This window comes from Anoplophora glabripennis, unplaced genomic scaffold (genome assembly GCF_000390285.2).
Source record: "Anoplophora glabripennis isolate ALB-LARVAE unplaced genomic scaffold, Agla_2.0 scaffold226, whole genome shotgun sequence".
NCBI lineage: Eukaryota > Metazoa > Arthropoda > Insecta > Coleoptera > Cerambycidae > Anoplophora > Anoplophora glabripennis.
The window spans coordinates 222,628-237,250 of record NW_019416389.1 but is presented as its reverse complement, the minus strand read 5'-3'; the positions used below and the strand labels follow the sequence as shown (position 1 = coordinate 237,250).

General features: G+C 33.1%; 1 long non-coding RNA gene across 1 annotated transcript in view; it reads left to right on the top strand.

Annotated features, from left to right (window-relative positions):
- The window catches only part of LOC108908465, a 288,403-nt gene that overhangs the window by 81,750 nt on the left and 192,030 nt on the right, over positions 1 to 14,623 (top strand). The window contains exon 2 of the long non-coding RNA XR_001964374.1: positions 14,035 to 14,061. This is a non-coding gene — a long non-coding RNA (uncharacterized LOC108908465). The remainder of the gene's footprint in view (positions 1 to 14,034; positions 14,062 to 14,623) is intronic.

The following is a 14,623-nucleotide window of genomic DNA, read 5'->3' as shown; positions in this document are numbered from 1 at the left end:
CTCTGAAACGTCTACTAGGCCACTGCTCATTGGCAGTTTTTTAATGGTAATAGTATGTGTTTCCAGAACACTACCCTGAAATATATTTTTTTAATCAAATAAATAACCGAGTTTCTTCTATCTATAATACTTATTATTTGTGCAGTATTGAGGCTTTCAATCATATAAATTCCATCAATCTTCAGGAGTTCCGCAAGGGTCAATTCTGGGACCACTGTTATTTATTATTTTTATTAATGACTTAACTGAATGCCTCGATGTCAACTNAGTATTCCACTCCCGTATTAATGGGTATTATTCACTCGGTGATTTAGGCCACTCGCCTGCGGCTCGTGGCCGTAAACTTCACCTCGTGAATAATACCCATCATTATACCCTCGTTGAATAATATACTATTATACGACAGTCTCACTGACAGACTGACACTATTAACACTATTGACAGTGTTGACAGAGCGTCTTCTTCCAATTTTTTCCTTTTCGCAATCATTTACACATAATTTCACTACAAGGTGCCCCTTATGACATCACAGCCGTTTTGAAATGTTATAAAAAAATCAGTTTTAAATAATTATTTTAAAACTGTTCTGACGCATTTCTTAATCTCTAATTGTGTATACGAACTAGTTAGTAGGTGTAGAATTATATTATCTACTTTTTGATATTTGGTCAACAACCCTATTCTTCAAATTTTGCAAAATACCAAATCATAGAAATGCAGCTAATACTGATTCATGGATGTCTTGTCGAGAAAGTACTTGATACTTGTAGAATACTGAATGACAATGCTAATATTTGCCTTTCAATGCACATTTGATGATATTTTAACGTACTATTCTTGAAAATGTAAGTAAACCGCATATCTGGGAAATGCCTATAGGGTGTTCCATTTAAAATAACGAAGTTGACAACTACTTCTGGCAATATTTTCATTGAACATATTATGTAAACCAAATTTCAGTCATATTGTCTTTGGTTCCTCTGAAACGTCTAATAGGCCACTGCTCATTGGCAGTTTTTTAATGGTAATAGTATGTGTTTCCAGAACACTACCCTGAAATATATTTTTTAATCAAATAAATAACCGAGTTTCTTCTATCTATAATACTAATTGTAAGTAAATTTAATTTGTTTTAAAATAATTATTTTTGCTGTGTTATCAAATACGCATAATAATAAATATGTAAATACTTGCCAATATAACATGTAGACTAGTTTAATAAAAAGCGTAAGGCTTGATTAACTAATCAGGACATTAGACTGTGCTTATATTTTATAAAATAAGTGAGTGTATGTACAGTCTAATCGCCTGATCAGTTAATCAAGCTTTAACCGAGACTCAAAGTACCGGGCCTAAACCTATTAGATAGGTATATCCATAAAAGATGTCACGTCATTATTAATAAGACGACATGTAGGAAAAATGTTATCTTAAGAATTTTACAGTTGTGTCACCGGCGTAGAAATTAGCATTACAAGATCTTAAACTTAATGGCGTACCCAAAAATGTAACCTTGAGGAACACCTATCATGGTTGCTAATATTTAGAATAACTATCTGGTACTTTCAATGATGTACTATTTCATCAATTTAATTGAATTTCTATGAAAACTAAAATACATAATGTAAAATGGATAAAAACAGTCGATGATTTATCCTTTGAAATTTAAAATGCTTTGCTGCAATTCAGTAGGACTAAAAATGTAAGTATATCATTATTAAGTAATATAACAATATCATCAGTGCTTTCTGATAGAATATCTATCATACTGTAGCATTTTCGATACCCCTACTACATTACAAGTAAAATATTATCATTATTTGCCTATATTTGAATTTCCAAAACTTTTGAAATAACAGATAATAAAGAGATATTTATATCATTATTATTTGCTTGTTTCCAAATAGATGGAACTATATTGTTTTAAAATCAATAATTAACAATATGACATATTACTAGGACAATATCAGGACAGATATTGAAGCATATTTATAGGAATATTGACTACACCTATACTGTTACATTTAATCGACTGTAATGCATCAGACACATCATCAACTTATAAATTAAAATAGATTCCTCATCGAACGTAAAGTGTGTTAAGGCATAATTTATAAAATGGATGTTAACGATCTACGATTTGCTAATTGTTTATACTAATTTTAGTGTATAGGTAATTTAGTTTTTTAAATTATTGTAACGTTTTATCTTTCAACTTAATAATTTGTCGCAATCTTTCAATCACCAAAGGAGTATTACACCAGTATAAGTGCATCAATGTCATCTAGGTCCATTATTAAACACATTATCTTTATCATCAATATTTTATAAATAACAAAGATGCTGAACGGGAAGTTCAGAGAAATCTTTTAACAAATTAGATCAATTAATTTTTAAAATCTCTATAAGTATATGCAAATGGTTCATCGTTAATTCTTTTAGGTTCTATTGATGGTCTGAATTTTGGGGTATTCCAGTAAATTCAGTTAAAATAACATTAAAATTTGTACAACAAATGATGTAGCCAAGTAGTGTAGATGTAGTTTTTGTTGAATAATTTATTTGTAAAAACTCGCGTACATCTAAAGTATTAGATAATGGTTTAACTCCAAACTCCAAAAATATATGCAGAGTGTTCTACAAGTTCTATGACAAATTTTGAGAGAGTAGCTGGGTTAATTTCAAATATTTTTTCTACATAGGTCCGATTCGCTTTTGTTTAGAACTTACAAGTTTTTAAAAAAATATAATTTAAATTTCACATTGGCGAACTAAAGATTCCGTCATTCGACGGATGATATTTTGATAATTTCTTATCTGCTTAGCTACATCCTGAATTCTTTCCAGTAACTGCTGACGGGTAGTGATTTCAACATGGTAGACAAGCTGCTTCATGTCCTCATAAAAAAAGTCCAAAGGATTTAGATCTTGCGATCGCGTTGGCCGTGCTATTGGAACTTGCTGACTAATCGATTTATTAGGAAAATGATCATTTAACCTAGCAGTTACTTGTCTCCGTCTATGTGATGGTGCGCCAATTAAATGAAAAAGGTTGTTTTCCAAGAAAGTTCTATACAGATCTACATTTAAACCATCATTTAAAACATGTACTGGTAGGAGGAGAACGCACCATTTTAAGGATATGTTTAATTTTGATACATCCTGTATATCTTCCCTAATCAGGGATTTTACATTTAATAAATGATAGGCTTGATATATCCATTGAAGATAAGATAGATAATTAGATCATCAGCACTCTGAGTACTCTTTGAACTATTGTCAGATGATATTACTTAAAATTTTTACTATGGAATTGCATCCAATTTTCAGTACTTTACTAGCAGCGAAGAGATAACTAAATATAAAATTTTAATTAGCTACGTCTTGAGATCGAGAAAGAAGTTTAATAAAACTTTCAATTAATGTAAATGCACTTTTAATTAAAATGCAAGTGTTGCCCCTCGGTTGCAGGAAATATATTTAGACGTTTTGCTTGCGTTTCATGGTGAAGCATTAACTTTTACAAGAAATTTAATTACTTCCGCAGTAAGTTTGGAGGGGTTTCTAGCAAAACTATTTCTGAACAAGTTACAAAACGATAGTCAAATTTTGCCCGAGGTAATGAGGTATTCAGTAGGGATCATTATTCAGACTGAGTCTTCCAAACAATAAAACCTTAAATATCATTAGTTTATTTTGCCTGATTGAAGTTTTATGGATTTTTTTTGGACGTTTTTGATGTAAATACTACCACCTTATTTATTGTTACTAAAATTGTCGTAGTTTTCGCAGTATACAGGGTGTCCAGAAAGGTCATGTCAAAAATGAAGGGGTATACAGGGGAGGTCAAAATATATGTAGTCCTTCATAAAAAAAATTCCTATCGGGCTTCATTGTGGAGTTATTCGCCTTCAAAGAAAGAAGTTTGAAAAACAAATTCCAATCATAACTTCTAAGTCGTTACCATGACAACCATGAAAATTGGGCAATTAAAGTTACTCACGGCAATGTTCATTTCGAAGTTTTAACTGATAATGAGTATGGCTGGATTGTACAGAAGCAGACGAAATTATCCATTTAAATTTGTACATCTTTGACAGCTCATCAGTTTAAACTTGGAAATGAACATTACCATGAGTTAATTTTAATTGCATTGCAATTTAATTGTTGTGATGGTAACGCTTTGAAGTTATAATTGGAATTTGTTTTTCAAGCTTCTTTGAAGGTGAAGCCCGATAGGAATCTATTTTTACGATTTACTAAAACTATTTTGACCTCTCCTGCATATCCCTTCACTTTTTACATGTCCTCAAAAACAACAACAACAACAACAACAGCAGCAGCTGCAGCAGCAGGAACAACGACAGCAATATAAGTAACATATACAACAACAGCAGCAGCAATAGTAACAAAGCAGACTTTTTTATTCTTGGATCAGAGTATTCCTTGCTAAGTCGTCAGAGATTCCTTACTGTTGTAGTCAAAGCATTCCTTTCCAACTCGGCAGAACGCTTGTTATCCTCCTTACGCATACTGTCGACTAAGGAAATCAGTTCATGTAACAAGATTTAAGAGCGTTGTCAGCGTCATTGCCGCAGATTAGATTTCGTTGTTATTGCTGTTATTGATATTGCTGGTGCCGCCGCTTCTGTTGTCGTTGCTATTGTAGTTGTTGTTGCCGCAGTAGTAGTAGCANCTTCCGCAGTAAGTTTGGAGGGGTTTCTAGCAAAACTATTTCTGAACAAGTTACAAAACGATAGTCAAATTTTGCCCGAGGTAATGAGGTATTCAGTAGGGATCATTATTCAGACTGAGTCTTCCAAACAATAAAACCTTAAATATCATTAGTTTATTTTGCCTGATTGAAGTTTTATGGATTTTTTTTGGACGTTTTTGATGTCTTTCAAATACTACCACCTTATTTATTGTTACTAAAATTGTCGTAGTTTTCGCAGTATACAGGGTGTCCAGAAAGGTCATGTCAAAAATGAAGGGGTATACAGGGGAGGTCAAAATATATGTAGTCCTTCATAAAAAAAATTCCTATCGGGCTTCATTGTGGAGTTATTCGCCTTCAAAGAAAGAAGTTTGAAAAACAAATTCCAATCATAACTTCTAAGTCGTTACCATGACAACCATGAAAATTGGGCAATTAAAGTTACTCACGGCAATGTTCATTTCGAAGTTTTAACTGATAATGAGTATGGCTGGATTGTACAGAAGCAGACGAAATTATCCATTTAAATTTGTACATCTTTGACAGCTCATCAGTTTAAACTTGGAAATGAACATTACCATGAGTTAATTTTAATTGCATTGCAATTTAATTGTTGTGATGGTAACGCTTTGAAGTTATAATTGGAATTTGTTTTTCAAGCTTCTTTGAAGGTGAAGCCCGATAGGAATCTATTTTTACGATTTACTAAAACTATTTTGACCTCTCCTGCATATCCCTTCACTTTTTACATGTCCTCAAAAACAACAACAACAACAACAACAGCAGCAGCTGCAGCAGCAGGAACAACGACAGCAATATAAGTAACATATACAACAACAGCAGCAGCAATAGTAACAAAGCAGACTTTTTTATTCTTGGATCAGAGTATTCCTTGCTAAGTCGTCAGAGATTCCTTACTGTTGTAGTCAAAGCATTCCTTTCCAACTCGGCAGAACGCTTGTTATCCTCCTTACGCATACTGTCGACTAAGGAAATCAGTTCATGTAACAAGATTTAAGAGCGTTGTCAGCGTCATTGCCGCAGATTAGATTTCGTTGTTATTGCTGTTATTGATATTGCTGGTGCCGCCGCTTCTGTTGTCGTTGCTATTGTAGTTGTTGTTGCCGCAGTAGTAGTAGTAGTAGTAGCAGCAGTAGTAGTTGTTGTAGTTACCGCTGCTGTTGTTGTCGTTGTTATTGATGCTATTGATCTACAACAGCAACATCAACACAAAAACAACAACAACAATAACAAAAACAACAACAACAACAACAACAACAACAACAACAACAACAACAACAACAACACCAGCAGCAGGAACAACAACAGCAATAACATGTACAACATATACGATTTATAAAAATGTTGCTAAGATGTTGTCATCAAAATCGAGACTATTTTAACCTACACATTACGGTGCCTTGCCAAAATTTGGGTGCATTCCCAAAAATTTTAGTACTTTTACAAATATGGACAATTTGCTATACATACATTACTTTAGATCGGTATGTTTCTGCAAAAAGTTAAAGAGGTTCTATTAAGTATATGCCTCAACTTTTCCATTCTTCAGTCTCAGCAGCAGATTAAAAAATAACAGTCTGGCAGTCGGAAAACATAATTTAACTAACTTGAACTAACAAAAAGGAACCTAGGAATACTTTTTACGGGGTATCACTAGATTCGGCTGAACTATTTCCCGGCTGGTTGCCACGTATTCGATTTAAGCTCATTGACATTTTAACAGACATCGATATGTTCTTCGGAAGAAAGAACGTTAAGTCCCCTGGTTGAAATTTATATTTGTTCTGGTCCATCGTGTTCGGCTGCGTGGCTTGTAGTCATTGGCTTGTGTCGTTCTGGTCCTGAATTTTTGTGGATGAATCGCTCCCAAATTTCGGGTAGTTCTCACCCCTCGTCTGCAAATAAAGCAGGTATTCCCCTTTTTCTTTGTGGTGTCTTGCTAATGGCCTGTTCATTATTGTATATCCATTTCACAGATCGAAGTATTGCAGCCGCTGGTCTAAGTGATCCAGCTCGTAGATGTTGTCGACAATACCTTGCTTGTAGACTGGGTGGGAATAAGAATTAGCGTTTAGATATCTGTGTGAGTTAACTTTCTATAAACGTGCCCCAAGGTGCCGTCTGGTTTTCTCTTGACGAAAACGTCTAGGAACGGCAAGGTACCTTTTTGTTCCATATTCATGGTGAAGCTGATGTCTGAATGTATTCTACTGATGTGGTTTAGGAATCATTCTATGATGATATACCCGTGAGGCCAGATAATAAATCTATCATCCACATCTGAACCAATATTTTGGCTTTAAATTTGCTGTCTCCAGGGTTTTCTCTTCGAAGGCTTCCATGTAGATATTTACCAAAGCTGGAAATAAGGTTAAACCCATGGCTAGTCTTTCAGTTTGTTCATAAAACTGAACCCTAAAGAAGAAGAAGGCTCGTCTGGTGCATACCATTCTAAGTCTACTAAATTCTGATCATTGTCTGCTGCAGTGAGTCTTCGATGAAATTATTCTAAAGCTTATTAATTGATACTTTTGAGAATAACATCACCGACTTCCGTGTTTTTGACATGGTGTTCCATCTTTCTCTCTAGGTTTTTAATTTGGTGGTGATACTAATTATCTCAAAACTATGCTTCACAAATTGCACAGTTTTAATGTTCTGGCCAGTGGAATTGGAAGAATGGTTAAGGTATGATCATCATTCATTTCAAGTCTCGCCTTGAGGTTTCCTTTTTTTTACAATTTTTTATATTACAAATAATTTAAGGTTTTTATGTACCTACCTATTATAATTTACCTAAACCTGTACACATTCCAAATGTATTTGACAATATTCAAACAATTTGGTTTCACAATAATAGGTGACTTGTGAAATATATTTATTTCATTTAAATTTTAGATATACGCAATATGTTAGAGACAATACATTAGGAATAAATAAGAAAATAAATGTTATTCGTAAATAAATTTGTAGCTTATCTAAGTACCACAATAGATTTTATATACCTGACAATACTTAATAATGTACAACCAAACTTGTAGGATGTGTTGTTCTACTTCATTAAATATGAGGTGGTGTTTAATAATTGAAACCCTTTAACGTTGAATACGACTTTATACTGTAACTCTAAACATACAGGGTGATTCACAACTTATTTGGAAAACTTTGGAGATACATTTGTCTCTAAATGTAGAGTTGATTGACAAAAAATTTATAAGAAATTTTTTGCAGATTTGAAAAATGCTTCAAATTGTTATATTTAAAAGCACCAGACTACTGCAATATATTTATTATAATGTAACTTCAACTGATTTGGTTTGATAACTGCCTATTTATTCAGTACTACTGTGATCATAGTACTCTTATTACTGTGGTTTATTGTTTACATCAGTCTTACAAGTATTCGGAATGACTTATGTGTATAACAGTTCATTTAAAACAAAACGAAATGTATTAGCAGTATCTTGTTCATATGCAGGATGTTTTCCGAGTAGACATGTGTTGAATGCTGGCTACTTTCAACGAGTAAGTGAAAAGGGACATTTGCTACCAAACCGAAACGTAACAGACAATTGAGGAACAAATTTTAAATATTGTGAAGAAATAATGCTCTTGTTAGTACAAGACAAATTGTTCGAAAAGTGCCTGAAGTATCCCAATCAATAATGTGGTGCACATGTATCACTATCGTGTGATCCAAGAATTAAGTACCAGCCATTTATCCATGTTATCCATCCTGTTGGGAATGTTTCTTACAACAAAATTGTACTTGACTGACTAGCATTTCTCTAAATATTTTTAATTATGGTGCTCTTAAGTAGACATTTTAAAATTCGGGTTTGTGGTAAAATTGACCTCATCTTCAGCTTTATTGTCACTGGGGCGATTGAACCAGTACCAAAGTAAAAATCAACAATTTTCTCAAAAATATTTTAAGTTTCATTTCTTATTTGTTATTAATGGTATTTGAAAGTGAATCAGAATATAAATACTGTTTACTGTATAATAACAAATATTAAATTACTAATGAATTGTTGAAAATTAGGTGGTCAGGTCGCAAGTTTGAAGCTTGGGCACAAATAATAATTGACAGATATCGATGTCTATTTAAAATTCTACACCAGTCTTTCCTGACTTCAAATTTTTCCATTGATATTATATAATACTCAACTAGAATAGAAAATAGAGAGAGAGAGGAAGACTAGTTTACAAACTTTTTTAGGATTATGGCCATAGTTATTTCATCAAATACATATTTGTAACCTGAGGGATTATTTCTTTATTTATCTATATATAGTTATGACCAGTATCATAACGAGTCTGGATTTCAAAAGAGTTTACTATTCAATTCTGGAAAGGGAGTTTATAATTATCATTATACTTTAATTAATACGTGGGATCTTAGAAATGTTGTACGTTCAGAGAATGAATACCAGACACTTACCGTATGTCGCTCATGTACAAGGTAATCCAGTGGTTGGTTGTATAGGGTGCTTAAATTGGAAGAACAAGAAAGAATCACCAAAACTTCCAGGCAGGGTTTTGTTTTAATAACAATAAAAACAGAACAAACAAACAAAATAACGACTCAGCGGGTTCGAACAACACCATTATTTAATGTATTCGCACGCGACAGCGTGCCGAGATTCAGGGAATGCACGATCCATAGCAAAATGTGGAAAGACTTTTTCCATTATTGAATTAACCCGAGACTCTAAACTAAGTAGACTGCTCAATGTGAAACCCAAGGAAGAACTGCCTGTTTTTCAGATCTCCTGAATTCGACACCTCGCCTCGACATGCCCATTTCTTGGGTCCAGAAGTTTCTGTTCTTATCTTATTGGCGGGAACCTGAATATCGGGACGCTTTGGTATAACTGTACTATGTTAATAATTACCTGATTGACTGGACTTACATTTATATAAATAATTATGTGACTAACTGAACTTACAAGTAACCCTAGCCTTCCTCTAGTGACTCCGTGTAGCAATACGGGACGGATTAGTCAATCTCATTTCATATATTCTTAATAGCTTCGAAAATCCGCCTAAAAACCAGCTATTTGATCTATTACTTTCCTTCCCAATTATTATCAATTTAACAATTTGATTTAATTCTAATTTGGAAAAATATGGGTTTCTTTGTTCTGTCCCAGCATAGGTTGGCGCCTCCCGGACACGACAGATGACTGTCACATGACCCGACGTGTTGACTGAAATATTTTACTTTTTGGCCCATCCATTTCGAGAACTAATAAATAAATTACTACGCGTCCCGGCTTTTGTTACATATTTGTCAAGTTCTCTATTTCATAGCAACTAAAGTACTTTTACCAAAACAATCTATCTTTTTAGAACACAGAAAACATTGAAAACACTTTGCACAACTGGTAAGCCTGCCAAGGATTTATCTGTTTTTCTTTCATGTTTTTTTTTGTTTTTTTGTTTATTTAAATAAAGTTAGTAATGCTTTATAGTGAAACCGTGGTCGATTGTACCGACACAACTAACCTCCAAATTATGTATTGGTACATTTGACAGTAACTGTTGTTTTGAGACTTACATGTACTATATTTTATTTTGAACAATAAATGGAACTGATAGTAACTCTATAATAAGATCACGCAATTGAATACACTTACGTTTAAAAAATTGAATACGTTAACTGTATCAACAAAATAATGCGACAAAAATACTTGCGTTTGATCACTGACCTTTATAATGTCTGTGCGTTTGATATACGAAGATATAAATTTTAAAAACGTCATTTTCTCGACGATTCAAATGACATTAATCTAAATGTTTTCAGTGTGTAGGCAACAGTTTGTCGTATACAACTGCCCCTATACACTGTATCTTTAGAAATTTAGAAAAATCAAAATGACAAAAAGATTTCAGCCATAGAACCCAGAATTCTGCCAGCCCGAAAACTTTTTAACCGTTGACAACTGTCAGGGGATCATACAAACTGTGCAAAATTTATTTACTGCCAAATTAACTGTATTCCATTTCCACAAATAATAATTTTCACAATTGCTGCAGCTACTCAAATATCGCCTGCTGTAATAAACGAACGTCAGAATAGGACTTCGTGTAGGTTCAGCACAAAACGAGATGTAGGTTCAGCACAAAACGAGATATGCATTGAAAAACGCTCTCATTGGACGTTCACAAAATGCACGCCGTCAATTAGGTATTCCAGAACTTTTTAATTAATATCGTAGTTGCATTCCTTTTTCTGCCGTGACACCTTGTTAGTTGAACAAATACCGTGTTGCAGCTGTGGCTTGGGACATTTCGGGGATAATCACGTGTCTAAAGTTGAACGGAGCAAATTGTATTCGTTAACCCAGGGGAATTCCCCTGCAAAGCTACATTCGCCCCTGTGGAGGCGTACTGTCCGTTTAGGGCTCTTTTTCGGTCAAAAATCTGATTTTAATCGAAGTAGATGCAACGTTCAGAAATCTTCTGTAAATGCGTGGGCTTAAAATTACTTATTATTGTTTGATATAAATGAAGTGTCGGAGAGTTAATTTTATTGTTTAGTTTGTTTGTTCTGGAAGTTAATCAATATTTATATTATTTTATTGATCGATTGGCTGTAAATGCCAGCAAAACTCAAGCTATCAGACTTTGTAAATAAATACATCAATTTTCTGACCTAAATTTATTTACTGGGTCAAAAAAAATAATTTACTTTTATTTTTTCCAATTTGTTTTATTTTACGATCTTTTTGGGTTTATTAATCTTCAGAAAAAACATCATAAATGATTTATGATAAAGGAACTTAAGGTTCAGCTATCTTGCCACCGCTGATCATGAGCTAGACGAAGGACATGCAATAAGCTTCGAAGACATCAATGTGCTTGTGACGACATGATTTTACAATACAGTAAGACGGGAATCCAATAATATATTCAACAATAATATGAACTAGGTTTTCTTTGGAATAAACTGGTGTTGAGTACACTTTCCCTTTTATTGCACACCAGATATAAAAATTTTATGGTGACAGATCTGGAAATGTTGGTTGCCAATCCCAGGGTCCTAGACATCTAATCCACCGATCTTCAAAAATTTCATTTAATTGGCGGTATACTTTGTTTCTACAATGAGGTAGAGCACCGTCTAGTTGATATCTTCTGGTAGCTTCTTAGTGAATCTAGGGGTAGTTCCTCTAAGAAATATGTTACAACAGTTCTCAAAATATGGAGGTATCTTTGTGTATTTAAATTGTGCTCGTAAATAAAGTACCTCACCAGATTGTCTTTAACTAAGCAAAATACGTTGACACTAAACTTGCCTTGAACATTTCTTTCACAGATGACATGTGGATTTTCTGATGCTCAAATGTGTCGATATTTACTATTAAAAATACCTTGTTACTAAATTTTGACTTATCTGACCAAATGATTTTGCGTAAAAACTCTGGATCTTCTCGTGTTCGCGATAAAATCATTTCACAGAATTGGGTTCGTCTTTCAGCATCCCTGGAATGAAGTGCAGGTGCAAAATTGAATTTAAATGGATGCTGACCATTAGTTTTGAAACTCTTTTGGATTAAGGTTTTTGAAATGCCGAAATCCTGTTCAGCAGCACTAACTGATGATTCAGGGTGAGCATGAAAATATGCCAAAACATTGACGATGTTACCTTCTAATTGATTTCTTAAAATTCTTCGTAAAATGTGTCTACTCATTGGTGGCAAATGGGGATAACTCTCATTAAACACCCTGCAAATCCTATTGCAAGTCTTCTCCATGAATAAATAATAAATTTATTATGTCAACATTAGAATAAATGTTAACGTTTTCCATTCTTTACCAATATATGATACTCAAATAAACATTCACTGTATCTGTTAAATTCACAACAATAAACTGGTGACACATTAGGTGCTTGTTCCACTAAAAATGTTACAGCCGTCCTCGAAAGAAAGAATTAGGCAGTGCATTTTTATTTTTATTTGTTTTTGAAAAAAATTAAAAATATCAAAAACGGTTAACTTTAAAAATAGGAAACCTTTATAAAAGTTCACCTAAAAATTGACGTAGTATCCAAAATTTCGATAATATATAGCAAGGGTCGGCAACTGGCGGACCGCGGTCCAGATCTGGACCGCGGAAGGGAAACAACTGGACCGCCAAAAATATTTTGAAAGTATAACTACATACTTGTTATTTAAAAGTATAATTACTTATTATTTAAAAAACTATTTTTCTGTAGATACGTTTAGATACGATACGTTTAGATAGTTTTCTGTAGATACGTTTGAGTGCCATCCTTATCACTTTTTAATGGTTAGTAGGTTAGTAAAAAAACTGACTCAAGACCGCAAATGTAATTTTTCCCATTGATTTTTTAATACCAATATTCCTGTCTATTGTATTTCGTATTATTTTGTAGGTGCAAATTAAAATAAAAAATTAGTAAAGAATACGAGTTTTTTTGGACCTCGTTCAAAATTTTCAAAAGTATCCGGAGTCCACTTAAAATTACTTGCCGACCCCTGATACATAGGATGTTCCACTTAAAATAACGAAAATGAGGTCAACATCCGGTATAATTGGAAGCGTTGAGTGAACGCCATTAATTTAGTTGGAAAGGGCATGCCCGAAAACACTATTGCTCAAATTTTCAAAATTAAAATCGAAGTAGTCTCTGAAATATGTCTAATACCTCGTCATCGTGGGACACTCTGTATAGGCCACGGAATAAAATACTTTAAATAACAGTACGGGCAGTAAAAGCCTTAAAACCACTATTACTAGTAAAACCTTTTGAAACAACTTACAATGCTTGCTATTGCAATTTCTCCTTTAGTTATAACTAAACTACATTTTCAAACATTTCAAGTTTTCATTTCATCTACCTTGTTGGAAAGAATAAAACGTTCGTCTCACTATTTAGTACTTCAATTATTATAATCCAGTTGTGATAAAAATAATAAAGTTAAGTATTCACTATCATATTAAGAACTAAAAAATAGAGTTGAAATGAACACAAGAATCTATTTGGACAGCAAAGTCACACATTATAAAATATTAATGTAATCATATTCATTACTTTAATGTTAGAAGTCGGAAGGAAGGTAAATATTTACTTTATAAATATTTTCATTCACCTTCAGTAGTCTTTTACCACTTTCATCAATTTCATTCATTAACAATCGGAAAATACTACAAACATGAGAGAAAATATATATTTAATAAATATAACAAAATTGCATGTTTAGCAACTAATTTCCTATGTAGTGGATTTCTCAAATCTTAAAATATTTTTATTTTTGTTACAGTTTTCCGCAGTAGTGATTAACACGAAGGTAAGTCAAGAAGTGAATTATTATTTTTTTCTGGAGACTACTTTGAATTTAGTGAATTTGGCAAGTAACGAACATTACCAAATTGATACAAGAATGGGAGTATAGTCTTACATCTTGTTTATCCACTAACAATTTATAAGTGAACCAAATAGACCAAAACGTCTGAATTCTCTCAAACAATTTAAATTGGTTTTCCAATGAGTTAATCTTAAGAGTTACAAAATTGGGGTAATATTGTCTGCTGTCTAGTAATATGAGCTTCATCGAATTGCAATCATTTGTAAATATTTATTTTCACTAGGCGGAATAAGGTTTTTAACTAATGATATTGTGGGAAAAAACTACTCTACTACTTACACCCCAATATCTAGTAAACATCTAAGATCATATGTCAGTAAAATTATCAGGCACAGACCGGATTCGAACGTATTAGTTCTCATCAATATGCCATATCAGTATCAATATCCCTAAATCAAAATCTAGTTGGACGTGATGACTTTTATTTATTATTAAAAAAGATTGCATCCAATAAATTGATACAAAACCTTTCCTACAAGTTAAA